This window comes from Podarcis bocagei (genome assembly GCF_964188305.1).
Source record: "Podarcis bocagei genome assembly, chromosome: 7".
In the NCBI taxonomy this organism is placed as follows: Eukaryota; Metazoa; Chordata; class Lepidosauria; order Squamata; family Lacertidae; genus Podarcis; species Podarcis bocagei.
In genome coordinates this window covers 5,927,340-5,950,880 of record NC_138132.1, presented here as the reverse complement: position 1 = coordinate 5,950,880, position 23,541 = coordinate 5,927,340, and the positions used below count along the sequence as shown (strand labels likewise).

Here is a 23,541-nt window from a genome sequence, read left to right as displayed (position 1 = left end):
ATCCCTTAGTGTAACTCCTTTGAACAGGAGGGACGTAAAGACAAGGAGAAATAGGGCAAGTAAGGGGAGGGAATAGTAAGCACAGTGCACATTCTCTATCCTCCATGGGTTAGAGAGCCATCTGAATTTGATTTCATGAGGGCTTGTGCATGTGTGTTCTGGGTATGCTGGCAACAGATTTGCAAAAGCATCTTGCCCTCTCTACTTGGTGGTTCCCTATTACAATTTTGTTGTGCTTTATTTTAAAATATATCAATGTTCATTACAGTATTAGAATGAAATCACTGGATACAGAATTATTGCAAGGTATTTTTTAATTGCATTAACAAAGAGAAAACATCATAGGTTTGTTTTTGGATGTTTTTGTCTTTCTTTGCCGTACTAATTATTCGTTTTTAAGCATCTTTTTCTGCATTTTGGATGTTATTTGGAAATATGGCTACACAGGCATATTTCTGCAGGAATCCCTTTTCCTAAATCCTCTCCATTGCTATCCTTCCACCCAACACACACACAGAGAGAGTATCTCTGCTGGTCATGCATTGAAACGGAGATTTCCTGGATTCCCAGTAGAACTCTTGCAGCCTTCACAAATGCATTCTTGCAGGGAACTGTGATTTTCAGTTATCTGTACTATAGTATGTTTTCTTGGTGGTGGTGGTGTTCTTCACATACGTACAGTCTTTATTTTTTTTGCTTAAGAGAATCTGCGTATTGTGTGGTACGTAGAAGACTCTTCAGATAGAAGGGGGCTGTTTCTTTTCAGAGGCCCATGTGTGTGATAAGTGCCTGTTGTGGCTTTATACATGTGCCTTGTAGAAAGCTAAGCTTTGTAAAGAACTCTGGCCTTCCCTCCCCCAGCGTTCTGCAGTAATCTCCTACTTCACAGACCTGCTTTTGCTCTCACTGGGCTTCCATGTTCACTAGAACTGCCAAAACTGGTAAAGAAAGCAAGATGTCTAAACAGAAACCATTCCTAAAAAAATCTTAATAGTTAAAAATATCTTTAAATAATTCTCTTCTCTCCTGCATATACCCTCAGACGCACACTCCAACCACAAGTATTGCTGTTGATCTGCATTTCTACCCAATATTCTCACGTAAACCAACGTTTCTCCTTGTCTCAGCACAGCTCTCTGTAAATCAGACCTTAGCAGAAGTTGCTACTGCAGTCACTGACTATTATTATAGAGGTTTTCCAGGGGTCACGGTGATAATTTGACCATCAATTCTGGAGGCTAACAAAAAAGAGAGAGAATAGTTTTCAGCATTGTGGTTTGGATTATTTTCCCCAGATGCTTTTGTTTACTGCAGTCTCAAGAGTCTGCTGATAGAATTATGGCTAATATCAACAGACAGAATCAAGCACTCTCTAGCAGTGCCAGAAACTCAAATATATAATCTAATTGCCAAATGGCACCTTAAGCCTGAGTTACAGTCGCCACAATGGAATGTCTAGGCGCCGTTTTTGTTTGCTTGTTTTTGTTTCCTGGTGGACTTACTATTATTATTTTCATTTCTATACCACTTCATATTTTAAAGAACAAATCTCAAAGTGGTTTGCAACACATTAAAACACCCAGAATAAAACAAATTCAAGCTTCAGGGTTTTAGATCCTTCTCTAAGTGATATTTTGCTTCCCCCAGTCGCCAACCTGGCATCCAGAGACATCCACATGGTTACAATTGGGCCTGCGCCAGTTGCAAAACGTGCCTGGCACTGGGCTAATTTCAAACAAGCCATTTCTTTCAAGTTAGAAGATGATTCTGGAAGGTTCAGACAAGCTCAGGTTTGAGAAGAACAGAAATAATGGTTCATATTCCTGAAATCATAACCCCTTTTCATTAGCAAAAAGCCCATCATTGTAATGGTTTGTGAACTGAGGAAAACTGGGCATTACAATGGGAGGGCAGGTTTTACCTCCACTTAAGGAGCAAAGTGGGACGCGGGTGGCACTGTGGGTTAAACCACAGAGCCTAGGACTTGCCGATCGGAAGGTCAGCGGTTCAAATCCCCACGACGGGGTGAGCTCCCGTTGTTCGGTCCCTGCTCCTGCCAACCTAGCAGTTTGAAAGCACGTCAAAGTGCAAGTAGATAAATAAGTACCCTCCGGCGGGAAGGTAAACGGCATTTCCGTGCGCTGCTCTGGTTTGCCAGAAGCGCCTTAGTCATGCTGACCACACGACCCGGAAGCTGTACGCCAGCTCCCTCGGCCAATAAAGTGAGATGAGCGCCGCAACCTCAGAGTCGGTCACAACTGGACCCAGTGGTCAGGGGTCCCTTTACCTTTTTAAGGAGTAAAGTACAAGGGTAAAGAACCTCTTTCAGCCCACTTTCTGGAGGCCACATGCCAGTGGTGGACTGGGCCAGGGGCTAAAAATAGGCATGGCCTGGGGCAAAAACTTGGCACTATAGGCTACATTTCAGCTGCACAAGAGTCGGAAGTTGCTACACATATACACAGCTCTCCATCCAGGCAAGCAAATGGTGTTTTTGCAGCTCAGGGACACATTCCATGCAGGCAGAAGTGTTTGAATAATGAATGGAGCAGGGCTGGGGAGCAGTGGGGCCCAGAGAACAGTCATGAGGGCTGGACAGAGGTGCTTTGAAGGCTGCAGTCGAGTGGCTTGCCCCTCTTTTGCTTTCTCCCATATCGCTACTGTCATTCCCTTCTGTGAGGGACCTCAAGCCCAGGGATAAAATGCTGTAATAGCTCACCTGGTGGGATGGAGGTACTACAATATCCTCCCAGTTGCAGCATTGCTACTGCATACTGGGAGGGGCGAGGTTTGGGCTGGGTGGCTGCACTGGGTGGATCACTGGATTGACTCCATCCGTTTGTCAGCCCTTCCCTAGCCCAGGGATCGGCAACGTGGCCCATGGTCAGTAAACCTCCTGACCCCTGACCTAGCCCCTGCCAGTACATGGTATTGGCAACAGCACTGCTGCCAAGAGGTCATTGTTACAGCTCTTTCCCATCAAGTGAGCTGCTTCAGCATTCAGTTCTTGGGCTTAGCTCATGGGTAGGCAAACTAAGGCCCGGGGGCCGGATCTGGCCCAATCGCCTTCTCAGTCTGGCCCGCGGACAGTTCGGGTATCAGCGTGTTTTTACATGAGTAGAATGTGTCCTTTTATTTAAAATGCATCTCTGAGTTATTTGTGGGGCACAGGAACTCGTTCTTTTTTCCTTTCTTTCCAAAATATAGTCCGACAAGGTCTGAGGGACAGTGGACCCGGCCCTGACCCCTGGCTTAGCTGAATCCTCTCTCTCTCTCTCTCTCTCTCTCTCTCTCTCTCTCTCTCTCTCTCTGTGTGTGTGTGTGTGTGTGTGTGTGTTTTAGCCCAAGGTTCAGTTTTTTGAAGCAGAGAAAAGGCTTGAACTGTAAGCTTAATATGGAATCTAAAGGGCAGCAAGCATGCAGTTGACCAGGCATTGGCAGAAGACCAGAGCCTTCAAATTTATGGCACGCCTGGTCAATGCAGGGGCTTCATACTGCTTGCCAGTTTTATGTTGTACATCCCAGTTCCCTTCTGTGGCTCAAAATTGCTCGGGGGATTGAGTTCATGCAAAACCAGGTAGATCCCAGCCTTGGGCCATAGGGTACTAGAATTCAAGCTCCATATTCTGTAATATCAACTTTACTTGTGAATCCTTAATTGTTCTGTTCGTTGCCGTTCCTCTTCCAACACAGCTTCTGTAGTTGTTGTTGTTTGTGTGGCCTGATCTCACACCCTCCAACATGCCGTGGAGGAAAATTGGGATGTGTGTCTTTTGGGGCAGTGCTCTCGTGGAAGCCAAAACAGGACATCCCGGGTTCCAATCAGAAGCCGAGGTGGCTTCTGTAATTCCAGGATGTCCCGCTTCAATTGGGGCAGTCGAGGGTGTGTGGTCTCCTTGCAGGAACAGAGAATGGTGTCCTCAGTCAACTGTTGTAGATAAATTGATCTGGTGTCTAAAACAGCAGACTGACATGTTGCTACAAAGTTCCCGCATGAAAGGCTTGCCTTGGCAAATTAACATGGGATCCAGGTGTTTGGCTAGGAAGCTAAACTGTCTAGAAGCAAGTTTGTAATAATACTGAGTCATCTGATGGTGTGTATGTGTGTGCGGTTTTGAATGGTATTTAAGTATCCACTAGTAAAGTTGCTGTTTCTGGTACTAACATTACTATATAAATTTGGTTGTTTATTCACTGAGCAAAGCTGTATTTTAACACATGTTGCAGAAAGCCTCATATGGCCCCGACTTTATTTCTTAGAAGAGATTCAAGGGTTTAGAGGGTTGTAAGAGCAACCACACATACCAAGAGACACACTTGTTATTTCTAGTACTTAAAAATAATTGCATCGTGTAGTAAAAAATCCATTTGTATAGGGTTGAGACAGATTGTCAAAACCAAAGATACCTGGAGTTTCCCAGATACAATTAACTGGAGGCTGTGAGGGGGCCTCTTCTTTTGCTGTCAGTTTTGTATGATTTTTGAGACATAAAGTGTGCTCGCAAGTATGTTTACATGTTCTCACTTATTTTAGTGGAGCTTAACTTGCATTTCCATCTTTGTAAGAAGGCTAAGGAGTGCAGTCTGAGTTGGTTATTGGCTGTAATATTTTTGTCTGAACATCAGCTGTTGCAGGAATGAGTTATTGGTAAATTGTTGAATTTTCATTTGTTTCCAAAGCTCATTGTTCGGAATTCACAATTTTATTTCCTCATATGCATTGCCTGACAATCTCCTTTATAGATTATTATAATGTGCACTCCATCAAATTGCTCTTAAAAACCGTATGGCTGGGGTAGAATGTGGCAGCTTAGCTTTTGAGCAGAGTGACCAGAGGAGAACATATCACTCCAAGATGAGAGCATTGCTCGGGCTGCTATTGAGCTTCGAGGCCCAATTCAAGGTACTAGTATACTAGCACTAGTATAAAAAGGTAAAGGACCCCTGACAGTTACGTCCAGTCACAAACGACTCGGGGGCTGTGGTGCTCATCTCACTTTACTGGACAAGGGAGCTGGCATTTGTCCGCAGACAGTTTTCTGGGTCATGTGGCCAGCATGACTAAGCCGCTTCTGGCGAAACCAGAGCAGCACATGGAAATGCCATTACGGAGCAGTACCTATTTATCTATTTGCAATTTGATGTGTTTTTGAACTGCTAGGTTGGCAGGAGCTGGGACCGAGCAACGGGAGCTCATCCCGTTGCGGGGATTTGAACCACCGACCTTCCAATCCGCAAGCCCTAGGCTCAGTGGTTTAGACCACAGCGCCACCCACTAGTATACAAAGCCCTAAAATGATTTGAGACCCAAGTGCCTGAAAGAGGACCTTCCTCCTTGTCTCCCAAAACACAGTTTACAATCAGAGGTAAAAGCTCTTCTTGCAGTGCTACTACTCCAGATGGCCAGGTGGTCCCTCTGGGACTCCCTTCCTGGGGAGATTAGGCAATCCCTTCCATCTTCAGGTGCTATTCAAAGACATTTTTATTTGTCCCAGTCTTTAGAAGAGGATAAGAACATTCAGGCACTGTAGGTTTTAAGTGATTTTATTTTATATGTTCTTACCAGATTTTAGGTTGTTAACCACCCTGAGCATGCTTTAATAAAATGTTCCCAGTATCTCTGGAGTCCCACCCACATTGATTCTCCAGCTTGCTCCCTCTGACTTGGTTTAGAACCATTCACAACCCTATAGTGGAATTCTGTAATTGTATATATATATGTTTTCTCCTGTAATGGCTAGTGCAAGAATCCAGATGTTTAAAGAATGGTGAACAGGGCAATAATAGACCACATTGCTTAACATTGTTCTTTTGAGTTTCCAGAAAGTCTCCTAGGGCAATAGGCTTCAGGGGGCTATCTGCAAATGAGGAAGGGGTTTATTTATCACCTTGTACTTACATGTCTCATCTGCTCTAAAATATTTTTGGAAGACAATGTCTTGCATGAACTAATACTAAGTTCTCCAGTCCATCTCTTTAATTTACAAAGTAGAATAACTTTCGTCAAGCACTGCTGTTAGTTCTGCCGTTTAAAAATACTACTGCACAAGGCATTAACTTTTAGGGGGAATCATAAAGTGAAATCCTTTGTTGTTGTTGGTTTGTTGACTGTCACATTAAATATGGTAGGAAAGTCTTGAAGGATCATAAAGGTGCCAGAGCGAGGCCCATATATATAATCTTTTAAAAAGGAGAGCCGTACTAGACATTGTGTTCAGGGCAAATGAAACTTGTTCATGCTTTTGAATACCTTGGGAATTGTCCATGGTTAAAACAGTTCAGATTGATGGGTTTTATAGTTGTCAGTATCCTGATTTTTATTGGCAAATCAAGCAGGTTTGTTGCCATTAGAGTTTCCTTGCTTTATTACTGTGCAATGTGTTAAGTTGAGAAACCAATAACAATATGCAACTTTTCAACTGAATTTTATAAAAGGGCCGAGGAAATCAGATACTATGAAAAAGTTGTCATCACAAATGGGCTTTATACTATATATATTTTTTGTGGTGTTCCGCTGTTTGTTGACTGTCTTTTTATCTCCTCCCCTTTCTTGGAATATTTCCTTTTCTCTTTTCATATAATCATAGAGTTGGAATGGACCCCAAGGGTCATCTAGTCCAACCTTCTGCAATGCAGGAATCTCAGCTAAAACATCCATGACAGATGGCTATCCAACCTCTATAAGATGATAAATAGAACAGGCATTTCCATTGCTAAACGTGTACAATGCGTACAGGGAATTATTGGTTAGCATTTGAAATCCTCATCTGTATACTCCTTCCTGTGACATGTACATGAAGCATGTGGAGTGCTGAGTAGAAACACTGATATAAATACTATTAATGAAATCTCCAGACAAATGCAGTTGCTTTTGTACTCATTGTTGTGCTGTGCCAAATCAACAAATATAAGCCAAGTTGACCTGGTGGTGGAGTGAGTGGGGGAATACATTGCTAAGGTTTCATTCTTTTCAGGGAACCCCTCTTAAGATTGACACCCACATCTACCGCTGTGTGTGCTGATATTTTTAAAACTTTCTTTTGCCTACTTGGCTCCAAGAAACCCTGTGTTTGGAGATCAGCTAGTTTTGTAGTGCATGAATCTAGTCATCAAGGAAATAGCATATGCTCCTATTGCTTATATTGTGGAGCTTTAAATGGGCTCCCTAGCTTGACTTAATAAAATAACAGATGTATGCAGTATCTGGTGAGTTTTTTTATTATTACTTTCTGAAAAGCAATGGCACAGCAGCAAAAAAGAAAGAAAGAAAAACGTGAACACTTGCAGAAAGAGAAAAGTGGGGAATCAGCATCACTTCCACCAGCTTCATAGAATACAAGTTATATTTACCACAACACAGCATAGTTCCTTGAACCGACTTAACATAAATGAAATATTCTAGGCAAGCCTTTCATAACCCCTGCAAATGAACTGCTGTATAACCCAGTTAAGAAACTTTTATTTCTCTTTAAGTACTTAGACTGGGATACTTCATCAACTAAGATTGGTTTCTTCATTACATCAGAAACAGAGAGAGACAGTAATTTCCAAACATAAAAGCAATTCTGCTTTCACATTTACACCATGATGTAAATAGCAAGCCTTTTGGGGGAGGAGTGAGGCGGGGGATCTCTTTTATAAATCAGATGGTGCAGTAGCTCTCAAATTACACAGTAATTTAGTCTGGCAACTGAGATGCAACTTTTGTTTTCATATTTTTGCTGCCATGCTGCAAATGTGAGTTTCTCACATAGCCTGAGGTCTTCAGTTGTGTAACTTGCTATATATCCATTCCTTCTAATTCCTACCCCATCTTCATCATACTAGTGCTACTACTCCAGCCTTAGTTCTGCTCCTTTGCCTTTTAACACAACCTTGTAAATATAAATTAAAGGTAAAGGTAAAGGTACCCCTGACCGTACGGGCCAGTCTTGCCGGACTCTAGGGTTGTGCGCTCATCTCACTCTATAGGCCGGGAGCCAGTGCTGTCCGCAGACACTTCCGGGTCACGTGGCCAGCGTGACAAGCTGCATCTGGCGAGCCAGCGCAGCACACAGAACGCCGTTTACCTTCCCGCTGGTAAGTGGTCCCTATTTATCTACTTGCACCCGGGGGTGCTTTCGAACTGCTAGGTTGGCAGGCGCTGGGACCGAACGACGGGAGCGTACCCCGCCGCGGGGATTTGAACCGCCGACTATGCGATCGGCAAGTCCTAGGCGCTGAGGCTTTTTACCCACAGCGCCACCCGCGTCCCTTTCAAATATAAATTACTACTGTGCAATTTTATTATATTTTTACTAGCTTCCTGGGGGTTGGCAGAGGAGGGATGGAGAGGAGGGTTGTCCTTCCTTCATCTCTCCCCAGTTGCCTCTGTGGAATTTCATGTGCTCCCCTGCATGTAGTTCCTGGTCACCAGTGACTTCCAGGCTAGTGCTTCAATGCAAGGCTTCTTTAGGAGCAGCCTAACACGAAAAATGTGGCAGGTAAACAGAGAGGTTTCAAGTGGGAAAAGCATTGCTGGCTGAATTTCTACATGTCAAGCTGCTAGTAAAAGCAGCAATAGCAAGTTCGTAACCCAAATCAGAAGCATTCTGTTCTATTAATTGCATAATGCTATCTTACTAACATAATAATAGAAAAATTGCATCTAAAATAAACTACTGGAGCCTCTTGGGCTTGCCGATCAGAAGGTCGGTGGTTCGAATCCCCATGACGGGGTGAGCTCCCGTTGCTCGGTCCCAGCTCCTGCCATCCTAGCAGTTTGAAAACACGCAAGTGCAAGTAGATAAATAGGTACCACTCCAGCGGGAAGGTAAACAGCGCTCCCGTGCACTACTCTGGTTTCGGTGTTCCATTGCGCCAGAAGCGGCTTAGTCATGCTGGCCACATGACCCAGAAAAACTGTCTGCGGACAAACGCTGGCTTCCTCAGCCTGTAAAGCAAGATGAGCGCATCTGCGACTGGACTTAACTGTCAGGGGTCCTTTGCCTTTTCCTTTTTACCCATCAAGTAAACGTTAGATCAGGGCTGGGAAACCTTTAGCCCTCCAGATATTATCGGATCAACTCCCATCATCCTCAACCACTGCCCCCCTGGCTGGAACAGATTGCTGGAGCTGATAGGTTCCCCATGTTGAGTTACATTTGTTTGCTTTATTATTTTCCATTTTGCAGAGAAAGTCAAGGCACATTAGAAAAAGTAAAAAGCAAAAAAAATGACGCTGACCATCAATACAGCAACACCAGCAGCAGCAGCACTTTTGTTGCTGTCTACTGCCCTTGCAGGGACGTGGGTAGTGCTGTGGTCTAAACCACCGAGCCTCTTGGGCTTGCGGATTGGAAGGTCGGCAGTTTGAATCCCCGCGATGGGGTGAGCTCCCATTGCTCTGTCCCAGCTCCTGCCAACTTGGCAGTTTGAAAGCACGCCAGTGCAAGTAGATAAATAGGTACCGCTGCTGCAGAAAGGTAAACGGCGTTTCCGTGCGCTCTGACTTACGTCACTGTGTTCCGTTGTGCCAGAAGTGGTTTAGTCATGCTAGTCACATGACCCAGAAAAGCTGCCTGTGGACAAACGCTGGCTCCCTTGGCCTGAAGCTAGATGAGCACCACACCCCATGGTCACCTTTGACTGGACTTGACCACCCAGGGGTCCTTTACCTTACCTTACTGTCCCTGTGGGGTGGGAGCTAAAGGATGCTTAAGGGAAACTACTTTTTATAGCTGCACCTGGTAAAGAGGGGAGCAAGTCCTCCCCAACTTTTTCTTGACTAGTCTTTTGGCTTTGTCACTTAGGCCTTGAAAGGTTGGGTAGCTTGAGGGTCTAGAAAAGGTTTGGGCTTTGAAGCTTACATGGTGTACTTAAAAAAAAAAAAGCAAGAGAGAGAGAGAAATTCCTGTGGTAGACCAGTGTGTTTTAAAAATTACAACGTGTACATACACTGAATCTCTGAGGCATAACTAATATATGTCCATTGTTCCTAGCTTAGGAACACAAGAAATAGCTCAGAGAAAGGTCTGTCTAGCCCCGCATTATTTATAAGAATATCATCCATTTGAGGAGATCATTTGAGATCTTTTAACCCTATGCTGTGCTCTGTGATGTACCTTGGGCCAATAGTTGTACTACTTCAGACATAATCCATGAAGACTTTGGGTTGCTTCTGTCACCTCTGTCTCGGTCTCACACAAAGCCTCACACTTGCAAGTATTGGTTGGTCAAAGTGATTGTGTGCGATCATTTGGAGGATGGCTGCCACCACCATAGGATCCACAACTGAAGTGGTAAAACCACAACTCTCAACCGTGTACAGAATTTGGTGTCAACCAATAGGATGGTGCAATAAGATGGCTTTAAAGGGGGATTCGGCAAACTCATAGTCTGTTAATGGCTATGTTGTGGCACCTCCTGGCTTACCACTTCTAAAAGGCGCAACAGAACAGTCACCTTTTCTTGCTTGTAGGTTTTCCAGAAGGTACAGGTAGCCTCTCTGGGGAAACAGGCTGCCAGACTAGGCATACTTTTTGGTCTGATCCAGCAGGGCGCTTCTTTTATTTTCTCCTTTCCTGTTGTCACCTTCCCCAGCGTCTGTTGTTTTTCCTTGAAGGATAACCAGCTGCTTCTGTTTCCATGTTGGACAGATTCAGAAAGGGCAACTTTGTGATGTGTACAAATGCCCATTATGTGCTCGTGTATAAGACCAAGATCAGCTTTACCACTGGATAACCATTAGAGGGGTAGTATTCCACAGCATTGGACTCCTAGGTGATTCTGTTTAAAAAGAAAAGGAGGCCAAGCAAAGGCAGTAGTTTGGTTGCTCTGTGGAGGAAAGAAAGGTCAGGCTACAACCAAGAGATTCATGTGGAAACATGACATTGAGGTTTTCAGTGAAGTTTGAATGGGAGAGCAGCAGCAACATTCAGGACGCAGGGTTGTATCTCTTGTGCTAGCTGACAGGTGAGTTTTAATGTATAACAGAAGAATCCGGTATGACAGTAGCAATAGTGGGAACTCAAGCAACAGGTTGTGTAGTCTATCGCAGAACAGAATTGCCAGTAACCTGCTTATGCATTCTCTTGCGTAACACTGTTTGCTTGTACAAAACATTTTACCAGCAGAACAAGTATACTGCTAAGTGACTTTAACTTATTACTGCATTGGCTACAGCCCACATTGACCAAGTTCCAAAGAACTGCTCTCAGCACAACAGAAGGGGTGTAGGTTAGGTGTGGGTATACGCCTGCCAGGGCCGTCTTAACCATAGGTGCTAGGGGTGTGGGGCATCCGGGCGCCAGGCTCTCAGGGGTGCCAGGCCGAGAGTCCGGGGCCTGAGAGTTGAGTCTGGGGAAGAGCCTACCCGTCGGTTGGAGCGCCGCGGTGGACTCTTCTGCTGAGGACAGCTCTGCGCCGCAAGTTTGGGGGCAACAGAGCCAGTGAGATGCTGAGGCGGCCAGCCGGCTCCGCCCTCCTGCGTGCCTGGGACTGGGCAACCTTGGGGGGGGGGGCGTCGGGCGGATCTTTGCACCCTGGCACCGAATATGCTTAGGACAGCCCTGATGCCCACGCAGTGGGATTTTTGTCTTTCCCCTGCCCTTCCCACCTTTCAACTGCAAATCCACATGCCACATCACAAGCTGGTTTTGAAACTGTCCTCCATTTCAGATATTGCCTATCATGTTATACGTGAGACTGGTGTTTTCAGAAATAGAATTCAAAAACATACAGTATTTAGGGGGTGGATCTAGCTGTATAATTCTTCTGGGTACTTGTTGAAACTCATACAAGGTCTTGGAGGGAAGTGCAGAGAGGGCCGTAGAAAAGAGTGGTGAATTGAATGTCTCAGTTTGGGTGTAGGTAAGGCTGGCTCACATATATTCTTCTGAGAAGTGTGTTGAGGGGAGGGGCAACAGTGCCGCCAGGAATAGCAAAGCTATAGGGCCAGATTGGAGGCACGAAGTGTCTTCACCACACCAAAAGTTTGCAAGTTGGATAAAGTAATACATCCTTTGGGTTGACATAGTAAGCTCCTAGTAAGGATACTGAAGGGTTAATACCTGCAGGAAGTTCTGCATTCCTGTTACACACACTGCTCTTGATCTGATTTTCTGCTATCCAGGAGCCATAAACATAAGCCAGCTTTTCCCCATTTGGAGCCAGTGGGGCTAAGCCTTCTCAAGTATGCCAGGCTGCAAATTCTGTAGATTTCAGCCTCAGTCACAAAATACGTTTTCCTCCTGGCTTCCAAAGTTGCCTCGCAGTTCTATGCTAATTACACTGCCTCCTGTTGGCAATCCTAGGTGACATTTACCTACCTAACAAGCTGTTAGCTTTCAAGAGATGACCCTCTTGGGCTTACTATCTGCATGAAAAGCCATGCCTGAGAAGTATTCTTACATGCCTAAGTATCCAATAGACTGTATGTTAGCACAGAATTCCCCCGCCCCCGTAAGACGATGTACTTTAATTGCAACCTCTAATTATGTTGATATGGAATACTCAAAGGATTAACTTCCTCTATTATTCAAAATAAGGAAGAACAAAAAGTGACTTGCATGCTTTCCCAAGATGTATGGAAAAGTTAATTCTGAAGTGAAATTTGCCAACACACTTTAACGGGGCATGGCAGCCACTAGGCCCCACAGGTGCAGGTTGTACATTCTGCTTGCTCTCTTTTGCAAAGGACCATAGCTCAGTAGTAGCACATGTTTTTCATGCAGAAAGCCCAATGTTTAGTCCTTGGTATCTCCACTTGAAAGGATCAGGTAGCAGATGATGGGGAAGACATTTGCCAGGGAAACAGGAGATTCACTGTTAGTCAGGAGCAGGCAATACTTGGCTACCTGGACAAATCATTTGGCTTCATACAAACCGGTTTCCTCTGTTCCTCTAAGCTGCTATGAGAAAGTATGATGTAAATTAAGCACCTGAGAGATGGCCCTAGCCAGAGGTGCCAACTTGAATAAGATATTGGGGGGGCAGGTAAGCCCTGCCCCGCATAATTGATCACAAGACGTGGTGCTTGCGCACCATTTGAATGGTAATGCCCATAAACTGGGGGAGGGTCAGTCCCCTCAAATATTTTATTAGGGGAGCCAAAGGGACCTCGGCCCCTAATAATTGGCTCCTATGGCCCTGGCCAGAGCCGTGGGGCTTCTCCTGACTTTCCATGTTGTTGATAATAGGTAAAGGTAAAGGTACCCCTGACCGTTAGGTCCAGTTGCAGACGACTCTGGAGTTGCGCATTCATCTCACTCTGTAGGCTGAGGGAGCTGGCATTTGTCTGCAGACAGCTTCCAGGTCATGTGGCCAGCATGACTAAGCCGCTTCTGGCAAACCAGAGCAGCGCACGGAAACGCTGTTTACCTTCCCGCTGGAGCGGTACCTATTTATCTACTTATGCTTTGATGTGCTTTCAAACTGCTAGGTTGGCAGGAGCAGGGACCGAGCAACGGGAGCTCACCCCGTCGCGGGGATTCGAACCGCCGACCTTCTGATCGGCAAGCCCTAGGCTCTGTGGTTTAGACCACAGCACCACCCACGTCCCATTGTTGATAAAGCTGCTTCACTTATCACTTTTACTTACTCTAAGTTCAGAATCTTCAAAATGTGTTAGAAAGGCATGGCATACATGCTAATAATAATGATGATGATGATGATGATGATGATGTCGTCTCTCTTCCAGGGAGCTTACAGTAAAGCTGCATCATGTCCCTCAGACCATTCTCTGCGCCACGGTTTAGCTATTGCTATTATTTAGCAGTGAAAGTGTAGTAAGCAAGAGAGTTTCAAACATCTGGGAGGACTTGTTTGTTTGTTTTGTCACTGTGTTGCAGATGGAGGCTTCAGTATCACCTCCACTGCAGATTGTGTCACTGGAAGGTTTTTTTCCTTTTTTCCTTGCTTTGTTGTCTCTTCCTGGTTTCACAAGTGTGTGGCGCACGCGCATATGAGTTCTAAAAATAGACTTAACATCAAGTGTTATCGCATAATAAATCGAGTTGGAACTACTGTTGGCAGTAGGCTTCTCCCTGCTTTGAACAGAATGAGAAGCTGCAAAAGAAACTGTAGCTCGGCTCCTAATATTATTACAGTCAATTCAGTATGCATTTGCACAGCTGTTACCGAAACATTTAAACATTCCTGTTGCCAAAAATATGTTCTCCTCTGTTCTGATAAATAAAAACGAGAAATAACATTTTATGCAGAAAGAAAGTAAGGGCATAGGAACATTTTTCTTTCTTAGAATCTGGGCTACACTACAATAAACATATTTTTGTCTTTTTTTAAAAAAAAAATCTAATTCCTTCCAAATTTAGCAAACCATCATTTGGAAAATAAGAGCCCCATTCTTGGCTCTGATCTTTTTTTCCTCTTCAAGAGTTTGGCTGCTCTCCTGAAACCACTTACTCACAAGTAGTCCCAGGATTGTGGTGCCTCATTATGGTTTCTTAGCCATCAGAATATTTTAAAATAAAATATAGTTAACCTGAACATTGAGAAATAAAATGGATGCAACTCCCCTTCTCTTCTCCCCCCTTCTATTTAATAACCCTTTAATTGAAATGTCTTTTGATGGATTTCATTTTCCCCTCTGCATGCCTTGCGTGCTTGTAGAAGTGCTTTGTGGAAGTGTCTCCCAGCTCTCCCAAATGCTTATATTCAAGAATATTTACAAAGCATGAGTAAGCACAGTTGTACTTTTGCTCTGTGTGAGTAATGCAATAAATCCTCCAGGGGAGATATCAGAAATATTTGCTTGTGACAGCAAGACAGGATCAGATGTATGAAACCTCAAAGTGGTGGCGGGGGTGTATGCGGATGAACTGCAACCAGACTAGTGTCACTAAAACATGTGTTCTAGATGTGGGCAAAGTGGAGAAAAATGAAAATAATTAACTATATAAATAATACAAATCCTTCCTTCAGTTCTTTAATCCATTAACAGAAAGTAGTTTGTCACAATTAAAATGAGATTTAAGCATTGCATAAGCACCTTATCAGAATGCAACAGAACAGAGGGAGAAAAATATGCCTCTTGCCTGCTCAGCTCAGTACAGCTGAGCTGATTTAACTTGTATGTTCTTCTATACAGTGGAACCTCGGGTTACGTACCGTCCTCCTTACAAACGCTTCGGGTAACGAGCTCCGCTAACTAGGAAGTAGTTGCTCCCGGTAGCTATCTTTGCCCCAGGATGCGAGCGGAAGTTGCGGGGCGTCAGCGGGAGGCCCCATTAGCGGAAGTGCGCTTCATGTTAAGAACGGTTTCGAGTTAAGAATGGACCTCCGGAACGAATCAAGTTCGTAACTGGAAGTACCACTGTAAATATACCGGTATTTGCCTTGAGGTGTGTGTAAGCTTTGGTCATTTTCTGATTGCTGCCCTATTTAAAAGCCACTTCACTACTTTCTTCAGGGGGGAGAGCCTTGTACTGGTATGTCTAGGCAAGGAACACCAAGAAAAGGTGAACTTACTTGGTGAGCATAGCTGTGTGCTATGCAAAATGCTGAAAACAGAAAACCGGCAGCCAGGTCCCTGATTCAGGGTTTAGATGAGTCTTAGCCTTTGAGGAGGGATCATCTGCACCTGTAAGAATAGATAGAACCTGGGAGAACTCTTGCCTCTCTGACATTGGTAAGGTAGAGGTAAGGGGACCCCTGACCATTAGGTCCAGTCGTGGACGACTCTGGGGTTGCAGCGCTCATCTTGCATTACTGCCTGGACACTGCCCAGACACTGAGGTCCAGTGCTGAGGGCCTTCTGGCTGTTCCCTCGCTGCGAGAAGCCAAGTTACAGGGAGCCAGGCAGAGGGCCTTCTCGATAGTGGCACCTGCCCTGTGGAACACCCTCCCACCGGATGTCCAAGAGAAAAAAACAACTACCAGACTTTTAGAAGACATCTGAAGGCAGCCCTGTTTAGGGATGCTTTTAATGCTTAATAGGTTATTGTATTTTAATATTCTGTTTGAAGCCGCCCAGAGTGACTGGGGAAACCCAGCCAGATGGGCGGGGTATAAATAAATTATTATTATTATTATTATTATTATTATTATTATTATTATTATTATTATTATTATTATTATTATTTTATTAATTTACTGGCTGAGGGAGCCGGCATACAGCTTCCGGGTCATGTGGCCAGCATGACGAACCAGAGCAGCACACGGAAACACCATTTACCTTCCCGCAGAAGCGGTACCTATTTATCTACTTGCACTTGACGTGCTTTCGAACTGCTAGGTTGGTAGGAGCTCTGACATTGGTACTAGTTGCATTTGCACATTTCAGCCTTAGTTTAGCATTACATGCATAAGCCTCTGGCTCCTGCAAATATTTCTCTAAGTCCATAGGAGAAAATCAGAAGCTTTTACTCCTGTTTTCAACTAATGTCAGTTACTTGTTATGTCTGAAGAAGGGAAAGCTTGTTAGTGTAAGTCATCTAGGGCAGAAAATATTCTGTCTCATAAATTTATGAACCGACCTGGACTCTGTGCTTGTCATCCAAGGCCCTTCTTTATGTCCCCCCTGCCCGAGGGATTTGGAGGGTGGCAACACAACAAGAGGCCTTTTTAGTGGTGGCACCCTGTCAGTGGAATGCTCTCGTCAGAGAGACTTGCCTAGCACCATCATTACATGTCTTTAGATGCTAGGCAAAACATTCTTCTTTACTCAGGCCTTTGGCCATTAAATAGTTTATGTTAAAGCTGATCGGAGGGACTGTTACTACGATTATTATGCTATTATACTATCTGTTACTATGTTTTTATCATAGTTTATTATTATGCTCCATAATATGTGTTCTTAATGTTGTACACCGCCCTAGGACCTTTTGATAAATGGTGGTATATAAATTGAATAAATAACAATAACAACAACAATGAATGAATGAATGCCAACTGCAAATACAATTTTAGTCAAACTTGGCAGTGTCAACATTTTTAGTTTTGTTTACTAAATGCAAGTAAAATATGCCATATTAAATCACTCTCTAAGTAAATTTTGCTAGTAAAATTGTCCTATGTAAATTAGCTTAATTGCCCTATGCAAATTACACTATGTAAATTAGTAAAAGAGTCAGAAATTGGTTGGTGGATGTCACAGGGAGTGGAAGAAACAGCTTGTTTTGTAAGATTAGACTAAGTATAGAAATTATGGCATAATTTCTGAGAGGAAATAGAACTTGTGCATAAGATAATCTTTGCCTATTTACACCAAAATAACAAAAGGAAAGCATATGTAGAATACATAAAGAATAATAGCTAACTTAATAGGATTCAAGTTGCCTGTGAGCAGATTTCAGGCAACATATTTTATTCACCCAACTTTTAAAAAATGTAGTGTTTCTTTTAAAGTAAAATGTTTAGCTCAGACATCTTTTTCTGGCTATCGGAGAGTACAGTAAATCTTCAAACTGGAAGGAAAAATTGTGAAGGGGTGAGAAGCACACCAGGCATGGCTTGGTGTGGTATATAAAATGCAGATCAGGCTTGATGGTGGATTCATTAGCGTTGATAAGCCTCAAATATTAAGAATATTAAGTCAAGAGATGGTTAAACAGCGAAGTAATTAGTAGCTATGAAGGTGATCATATGAAGTTATATGTTTATACTGTTCTTGCTCTATTGAGAGCTTTTGCACTCTGCAAAGAGAACTCGGAAACATGCAAACAACAGTTGGCTCGTACAATGTTGTTGATGTAAAGTACTTGGAAGCTGGTCCTTTCTGAAAAAACTGCTGACATGAAACAGGAAGTACCGTATCATGAGTCAGTTGTTTCTTAGGCTGTCTCTCTCTTCACTCATTTGACTTCTAAAAGAATGAAACTGTAATCAGGAATCTTGTAATTAATTGTCAGTGGTAAGGTAAGGTAAAGGACCCCTGGACGGTTAAGTCCAGTCAAAGGCAACTATGGGGTGCGGCCCTCATCTCGCTTCAGGCTGAGGGACCTGGCGTTTGTCCACAAACAGCTTTCCAGGTCATGTGACCTGCATGACATACCTGCTTCTGGTGCAATGGGACACCGTGACAGAAACCAGAGTGCACGGAAACGCCCTTCCCGTCGTAGCAGTACCTATTCATCTACCTGTGTTCACATGCTTTTGAATTGCAAGGTTGGCAGAAGCTGGGACAGTAACAGGAGCTCACCCCCACCAGTCGGATTCAAACTGCCAACCTTCTGATCGGCAGCCCATGAGGCTCAGTGGTTTAGACCACAGCACCACTCACGTCCCTTTCTCCTAAAAGTTGGCACATCCATGATATAACTTGACTGTCGGTTAAATGGTAAAGTTACCAAGGGAACTACATCCCACAATAGTATTTACTCTTGCCCAGGACTTACCGTATTTTTCGCTCTATAACACGCACCCGACCATAACATGCACGTAGTTTTTAGAGGAGGAAAATCCGTAGGCATGCCACCCGTAGGCATTCCCTCCATAACACGCACAGACATTTCCCCTTACTTTTTAGGAGGAAAAAAGTGAGTGTTATGGTGCAAAAAATACGGTAACTATCCCTTTGATTTCCATGACATAGCAAATACAAGGCACACTTCATCTCACTTAATTCATTGCTTTCATGTATACCTAATTCCTTGCTGGTTCCCAGCCTTAGTTAAGCAACATATTCCTCAAGTGCTAGTTATAATCTTGCTCCTCACCTACAGAAGTCAGGTAGTTGTTCCTTCTTATGCAGGTTTTTGCTCTAAACTATAAAAGAGCACAGAGCCGATCTGCTTCTGCTGCTGGAAGCTTTCAGAAATGCTTTCAGAATTTGGAATAGATGTCAAATGGCTGCAATTTTTTAAATCTAAGGTTAGTGTGTTTTGCTTGTCTTGTAGAATTTTAAAATGAAAACTATCATGCTAAGAATACCTGATTTCTACATATTAGATTTACTCCCAAGAGGCTTCTAGGTTCCCTTTCAGTCATTAATTAGTCAAGCTTTGCAGCTCTCCTGGGAGGCTGTCAAGGATATTCTGATTGGTAAACAGAGTCATGGAGAGGTGAAGTGGCTTCTCCAAGGACACAAAAGCTTAACAGAAGAATCAAGAGTATAACCCAAGAGTGCTTGTACCTCCTACTCCTATCCTGGAAGGACATATTTTTCCCAGATCTGGCATCTGAGCTCAAAGCTCCCCCTGCTCCTCCACGGGTTTGGCACGAATCCCTGTTGCCTGTATGGCACCCATAGCAGCCTATGCTCTAATCCAGCATTTCCCAAACTTCTGAATTCACTGACCCTTTGAATAGCTTATAAGGTTGCCATCAACCCCAACCCAAGTTAAGAAAAAAGTTAAGAAATATCAGTATATAATCAACATTCATTGATCATTAGTCACCTTTACTAGGAGTCATAAAACATAAAAAGGGAGCAAAACAATAAGGCAGCATGGTCTGGGAATACTGTTGTATTGTAGAACCATCTTACTAAATAAAAGGTAAAGAGACCCCTGACTATTAGGTCCAGCCGTGGCCGACTCTGGGGTTGCGGCGCTCATCTCGCTTTATTGGCCGAGGGACTAAGCCGCTTCTGGCGAACCAGAGCAGCGCACGGAAACACTGTTTACCTTCCCATTGGAGTGGTACCTATTTATCTACTTGCACTTTGACGTGCTTTCGAACTGCTAGGTTGGCAGGAGCAGGGACTGAGCAACGGGAGCTCACCCCATCGCGGGGATTCGAACCGCTGACCTTCTGATCGGCAAGCCCTAGGCTCTGTGGTTTAACCCACAGCGCCACCCGTGTCCCTTATCTTACTAAATAAGAGCTTCCTAATTGGCAAGGGAGATACACTCTGCATAGGCCAATGCCCGTTATTTCTGAGGCTCATAGTTCCTTTTTTCTTTTCCCCCCCTTTTTTTGCACAATACCTTGTAAACTTCTTTTCCATTCGAGACCCTTTTCAACCCCATGATCTTTATTCCCCACCTCCCAGCACAGTCCACAGTCCAATCAACCTCAAGGGATAAATTTGAACCACCTTGGGAAACCCTGCTGAAGTCTGCTATGCTGCTGATGCTATGCTATGCTGATTTATTCCCCCCCCCCAATTTGTATACTGCTTGATTGTAAGAAAACCTCGAAGAAGTTTACAAAACAATAAAAATATGTTCCTTTTTTATTAGACTTTTTAGTTGTTTGTCTCACAAAGGTCTTCAAGCAACTTACACAAAGAAAAAGATATACAATGCATATTACATGGTGGGGAGAGTGGAGGGAATCACACATTAACATTTCATATAACACCCATTAAAAACACATGCTCAAATAAAAAAGCATTCTCAGACCCACTAATTAATTAACAAATAAACAAAAATGAAGAAAACCTTAACCTTTCCCTAGTCCAAAAATCATTCCCATGAAACCAACAACAACAGCAACAATTTATTATTTATACCCTGCTCATCTGGCTGGGTTTCCCCAGCCACTCTGCGCGGCTCCCAACAGAGTGTTAAAAATAGAATCAAACATTAAAAACTTCCCCAAACACGGCTGCCTTCAGATGTCTTCTAAAAGTCAGATAGTTGTTTATTTCCTTGACATCTGATGGGGGCTTTCCACAGGGCGGGCACCACCACTGAGAAGGCCCTCTGCCTGGTTCCCTGTAACTTGGCTTCTCACATTGAGGGAACTGCCAAAAGGCCTTCGGTGCTGGACCTCAGTGTCCTGGCTGAACAACGGGGGTGGAGATGCTCCTTCAGGTATACGGGGCCAAGGCCATTTAGGGCTTTAATGGTCAGCACCAACACTTTGAATTGTGCTTGGAAACATAATGGGAGCCAATGTAGGTCTTTCAGGACCAGCAGTCTCGGCGGCCGCTCCCAATCACCAGTCTAGCTGTCACATTCTGAATTAGTTGTAGTTTCCAGGTCACCTTCAAAGGTAGCCCCATGTAGAGCGCATATCAGTAGTCCAAGTGGGAGATAACTAGAGCACGCACCACTCTGGCGAGACAGTCTGTGGGCAGGTAGGGTCTCATCCTGCGTACCAGATGGAGCTGGTAGACAGCTGCCCTGGACACAGAATTGACCTACGCCTCCATGGACAGCTGTGAGTCCAGAATGACTCCCAGGCTGCGCACCTGGTCCTTCAGGGGCACAGTTACCCCATTGAGGACCCAGAAGTCCTCCACACCAGCCTACCCCGTCCCCCAAAAACAGTACATCTGTCTTGTCAGGATTCAACCACAATCTGTTGGCCACCGCCTTTTATTTATTTTTCTTTTAAGTTATTTCTAGTGAGTGACAGGTTTATAATAGGTGTCATAATAGGGACTGGTGCTGTGATGTTGCAGCAAAATCACAAAGCCTAACCAATGTTAGCTGATACACATAGGTTTGGATCCAGAACTATTAATAATAACATTATCAAATGCTAGTAGGGTTGAAAATAAAAAGGACAAGTCCAGGATACATGGTGGTTCACTCATCTGTTGGCAAAGAAGACACTATAATAGTAACAGGTATTGACTACAGTGGTACCTCAGGTTACGTACTTAATTCGTTCTGGAGGTCCGTTCTTAACCTGAAATTGTTCTTAACCTGAAGCACCACTATAGCTAATGGGGCCTCCTGCTGCCGCCACGGCGCTGGAGCACGATTTCTGTTCTCATCCTGAAGCAAAGTTCTTAACCTGAAGCACTATTTCTGGGTTAGCGGAGACTGTATCCTGAAGCGTATGTAACCTGAAGCGCATGTAACCCGAGGTACCACTGTACTTGGTATGAGATCTTGCCAGAGTAACACTGCTATCATCAGGAGAGACCTTATTGCATGTTCACTCCACCAGTGAGGTGCAGAGGCCCAGAACTGTGTCTTTTAATTAAGAAGTATTCCGATAACAGAACAAACTGCCCTGAAATATTCAGCGACCCATTCTATTTATTGGGCATGGTCAGATGATGGGCTAAGACGCTTCTTTGAAAGTCTGTTTTGTGGTATAGCTTACTAGTCCTGATTTCTTCATTATTTGGTGCTGTGTAGCTTGGGGTGGGGTGCTGCTGCTGTTGGATTATTTATTTACTGTGATGGTGGTTTCTATATCTGTTTTCTGCCCCAAGGCCCCCAAAGCGATGAACAGCACATTAATACATCAAAATATACAGTAAAGTACAATGAAATGATGTCAATCAGTCACATAATACTATGAAATGGCAATACCCTAACAGGAAAACTAGAAGAAACCTTCCCAAGCTATAGGATTAAGTGCTCTCACCAATCCTACATTCCATGCAGTTAGGGGCTAGAAATTTGAACAATGAGAAACAAACAGACAAATAAACCTTATCCCAAGTAGAAGAAGCGTGCTCTCACCAACCGCTTAGCATTCTACCTATTCAGGGTATATCAGGACATTTTATAATATTGGTTGGATACTGCCTTGTTTATTTCGTTGAAAAGTATAGACAGTAAATATTTTTTTTAAATAAAACCTGACCTTATGCATACCTGATTCAATAGGGGCAGTTGCTACTGTGTTCTGTGTTGGTCTGAGAGAATAAGAGATGGAAAAACATCATTATAAGGAGCCACCCCTTTGCATTATTGAATATGGCCCATAATTGAAATCTGTGTTGACAACTTTAAAAGCTATTCCTATATGTTAAAAATCCATGCCACTCTTGCACACGGATTTTCGATGCACTAAACATTTTGTGATGGGTCCAGTTTCTGAAAGGAATAAGATGTTTGCCTTCTGTTTATACCTACGATCTAGCCTCCATTTCATTCTGCCACTGATGAAAGTGTAAATTGGAAACCTTAATATTCTAGCAGCAAGAAACTGGCGAAATAAAAACAATCACCTCTCAAGTTTTATGTCTCTTCTTTGCTTGATTCGAGGCAATCTGTCTAAATTTTACACTTGAACATGCACCGAATTTCCTTCTATAAACAGCTGGGCACTCCCGTGATGCTGTCCAGTCTCAATGCATTTCTCTTTCTCGGAATGGCCATCAATAGCCTGTTGTATCCATCCCTTCTGTAGCCAAAGACCCCCCTCTGCAACAATCCTTTGTGTTTATAGTGGCATTTCAGGCCCTCCCTCACCCCCTGCTGCAGCTCGGCAGGCAGTCTTGCTGCTTTAGAGGTCTGCGGTGATTCAAGCCTAGTGCCATTGGTCAGGACATGAATCCCAGCCAAGCCGGGGAGGGCGGAGGAGGGGGAACAAGAGCGACACACACCATGTGTTGGCACACAATACCAGATGCTGGTTTTCATAATGGGGAAGCCTTTTTTGCCTCAGGCACCATTCATTGTTCAGCAGCCCCTGTATATATTGGTGGACTGTACTTCTGTAAATGAGAAGGCAATACTCCAGGAAGATATCACCACATCATAGCTGGTTCTTTTGCCTCTTTGTAGATATTTTCTGCAGTTTTGCTGTTGTAATAAATGGGTTGCCATCTGTGAAGCTTTATTGCCTTCCCCCAGTTTTACATTTGTGTTTGGTTTCGTGTGATCATTGAAGATGAGAGCTTGAAAAAAGCCTGTGCTGCTTCTCTACAGCTGTAAAGAAATAGTCTTCCTCCGTGCCTTCAACTTG

The 23,541-nt window shown here is 43.8% G+C and overlaps 1 protein-coding gene and 1 long non-coding RNA gene across 9 annotated transcripts in view; one reads left to right on the top strand and one right to left on the bottom strand.

Moving 5' to 3' along the window:
• Window positions 1–23,541, top strand: part of BICRA (BRD4 interacting chromatin remodeling complex associated protein) — a 93,838-nt gene that overhangs the window by 29,012 nt on the left and 41,285 nt on the right. For 2 of the 8 annotated variants that reach the window (XM_081200126.1, XM_081200122.1), the window contains exon 1: window positions 10,813–10,953. The exons of the other annotated variants lie outside the window; for them this stretch is intronic. The gene's annotated coding sequence lies outside the window, so the exon portion shown is untranslated. Of the gene's footprint in view, window positions 1–10,812; window positions 10,954–23,541 lie in introns of those variants that run through there. 8 annotated transcript variants of the gene reach the window in all.
• LOC308590669 lies at window positions 974–10,689 on the bottom strand. Its single transcript, XR_014009859.1, has 2 exons — window positions 10,444–10,689; window positions 974–1,238 (listed from the first exon to the last, which is right to left on the bottom strand). It is a non-coding gene; the product is annotated as an uncharacterized lncRNA (long non-coding RNA).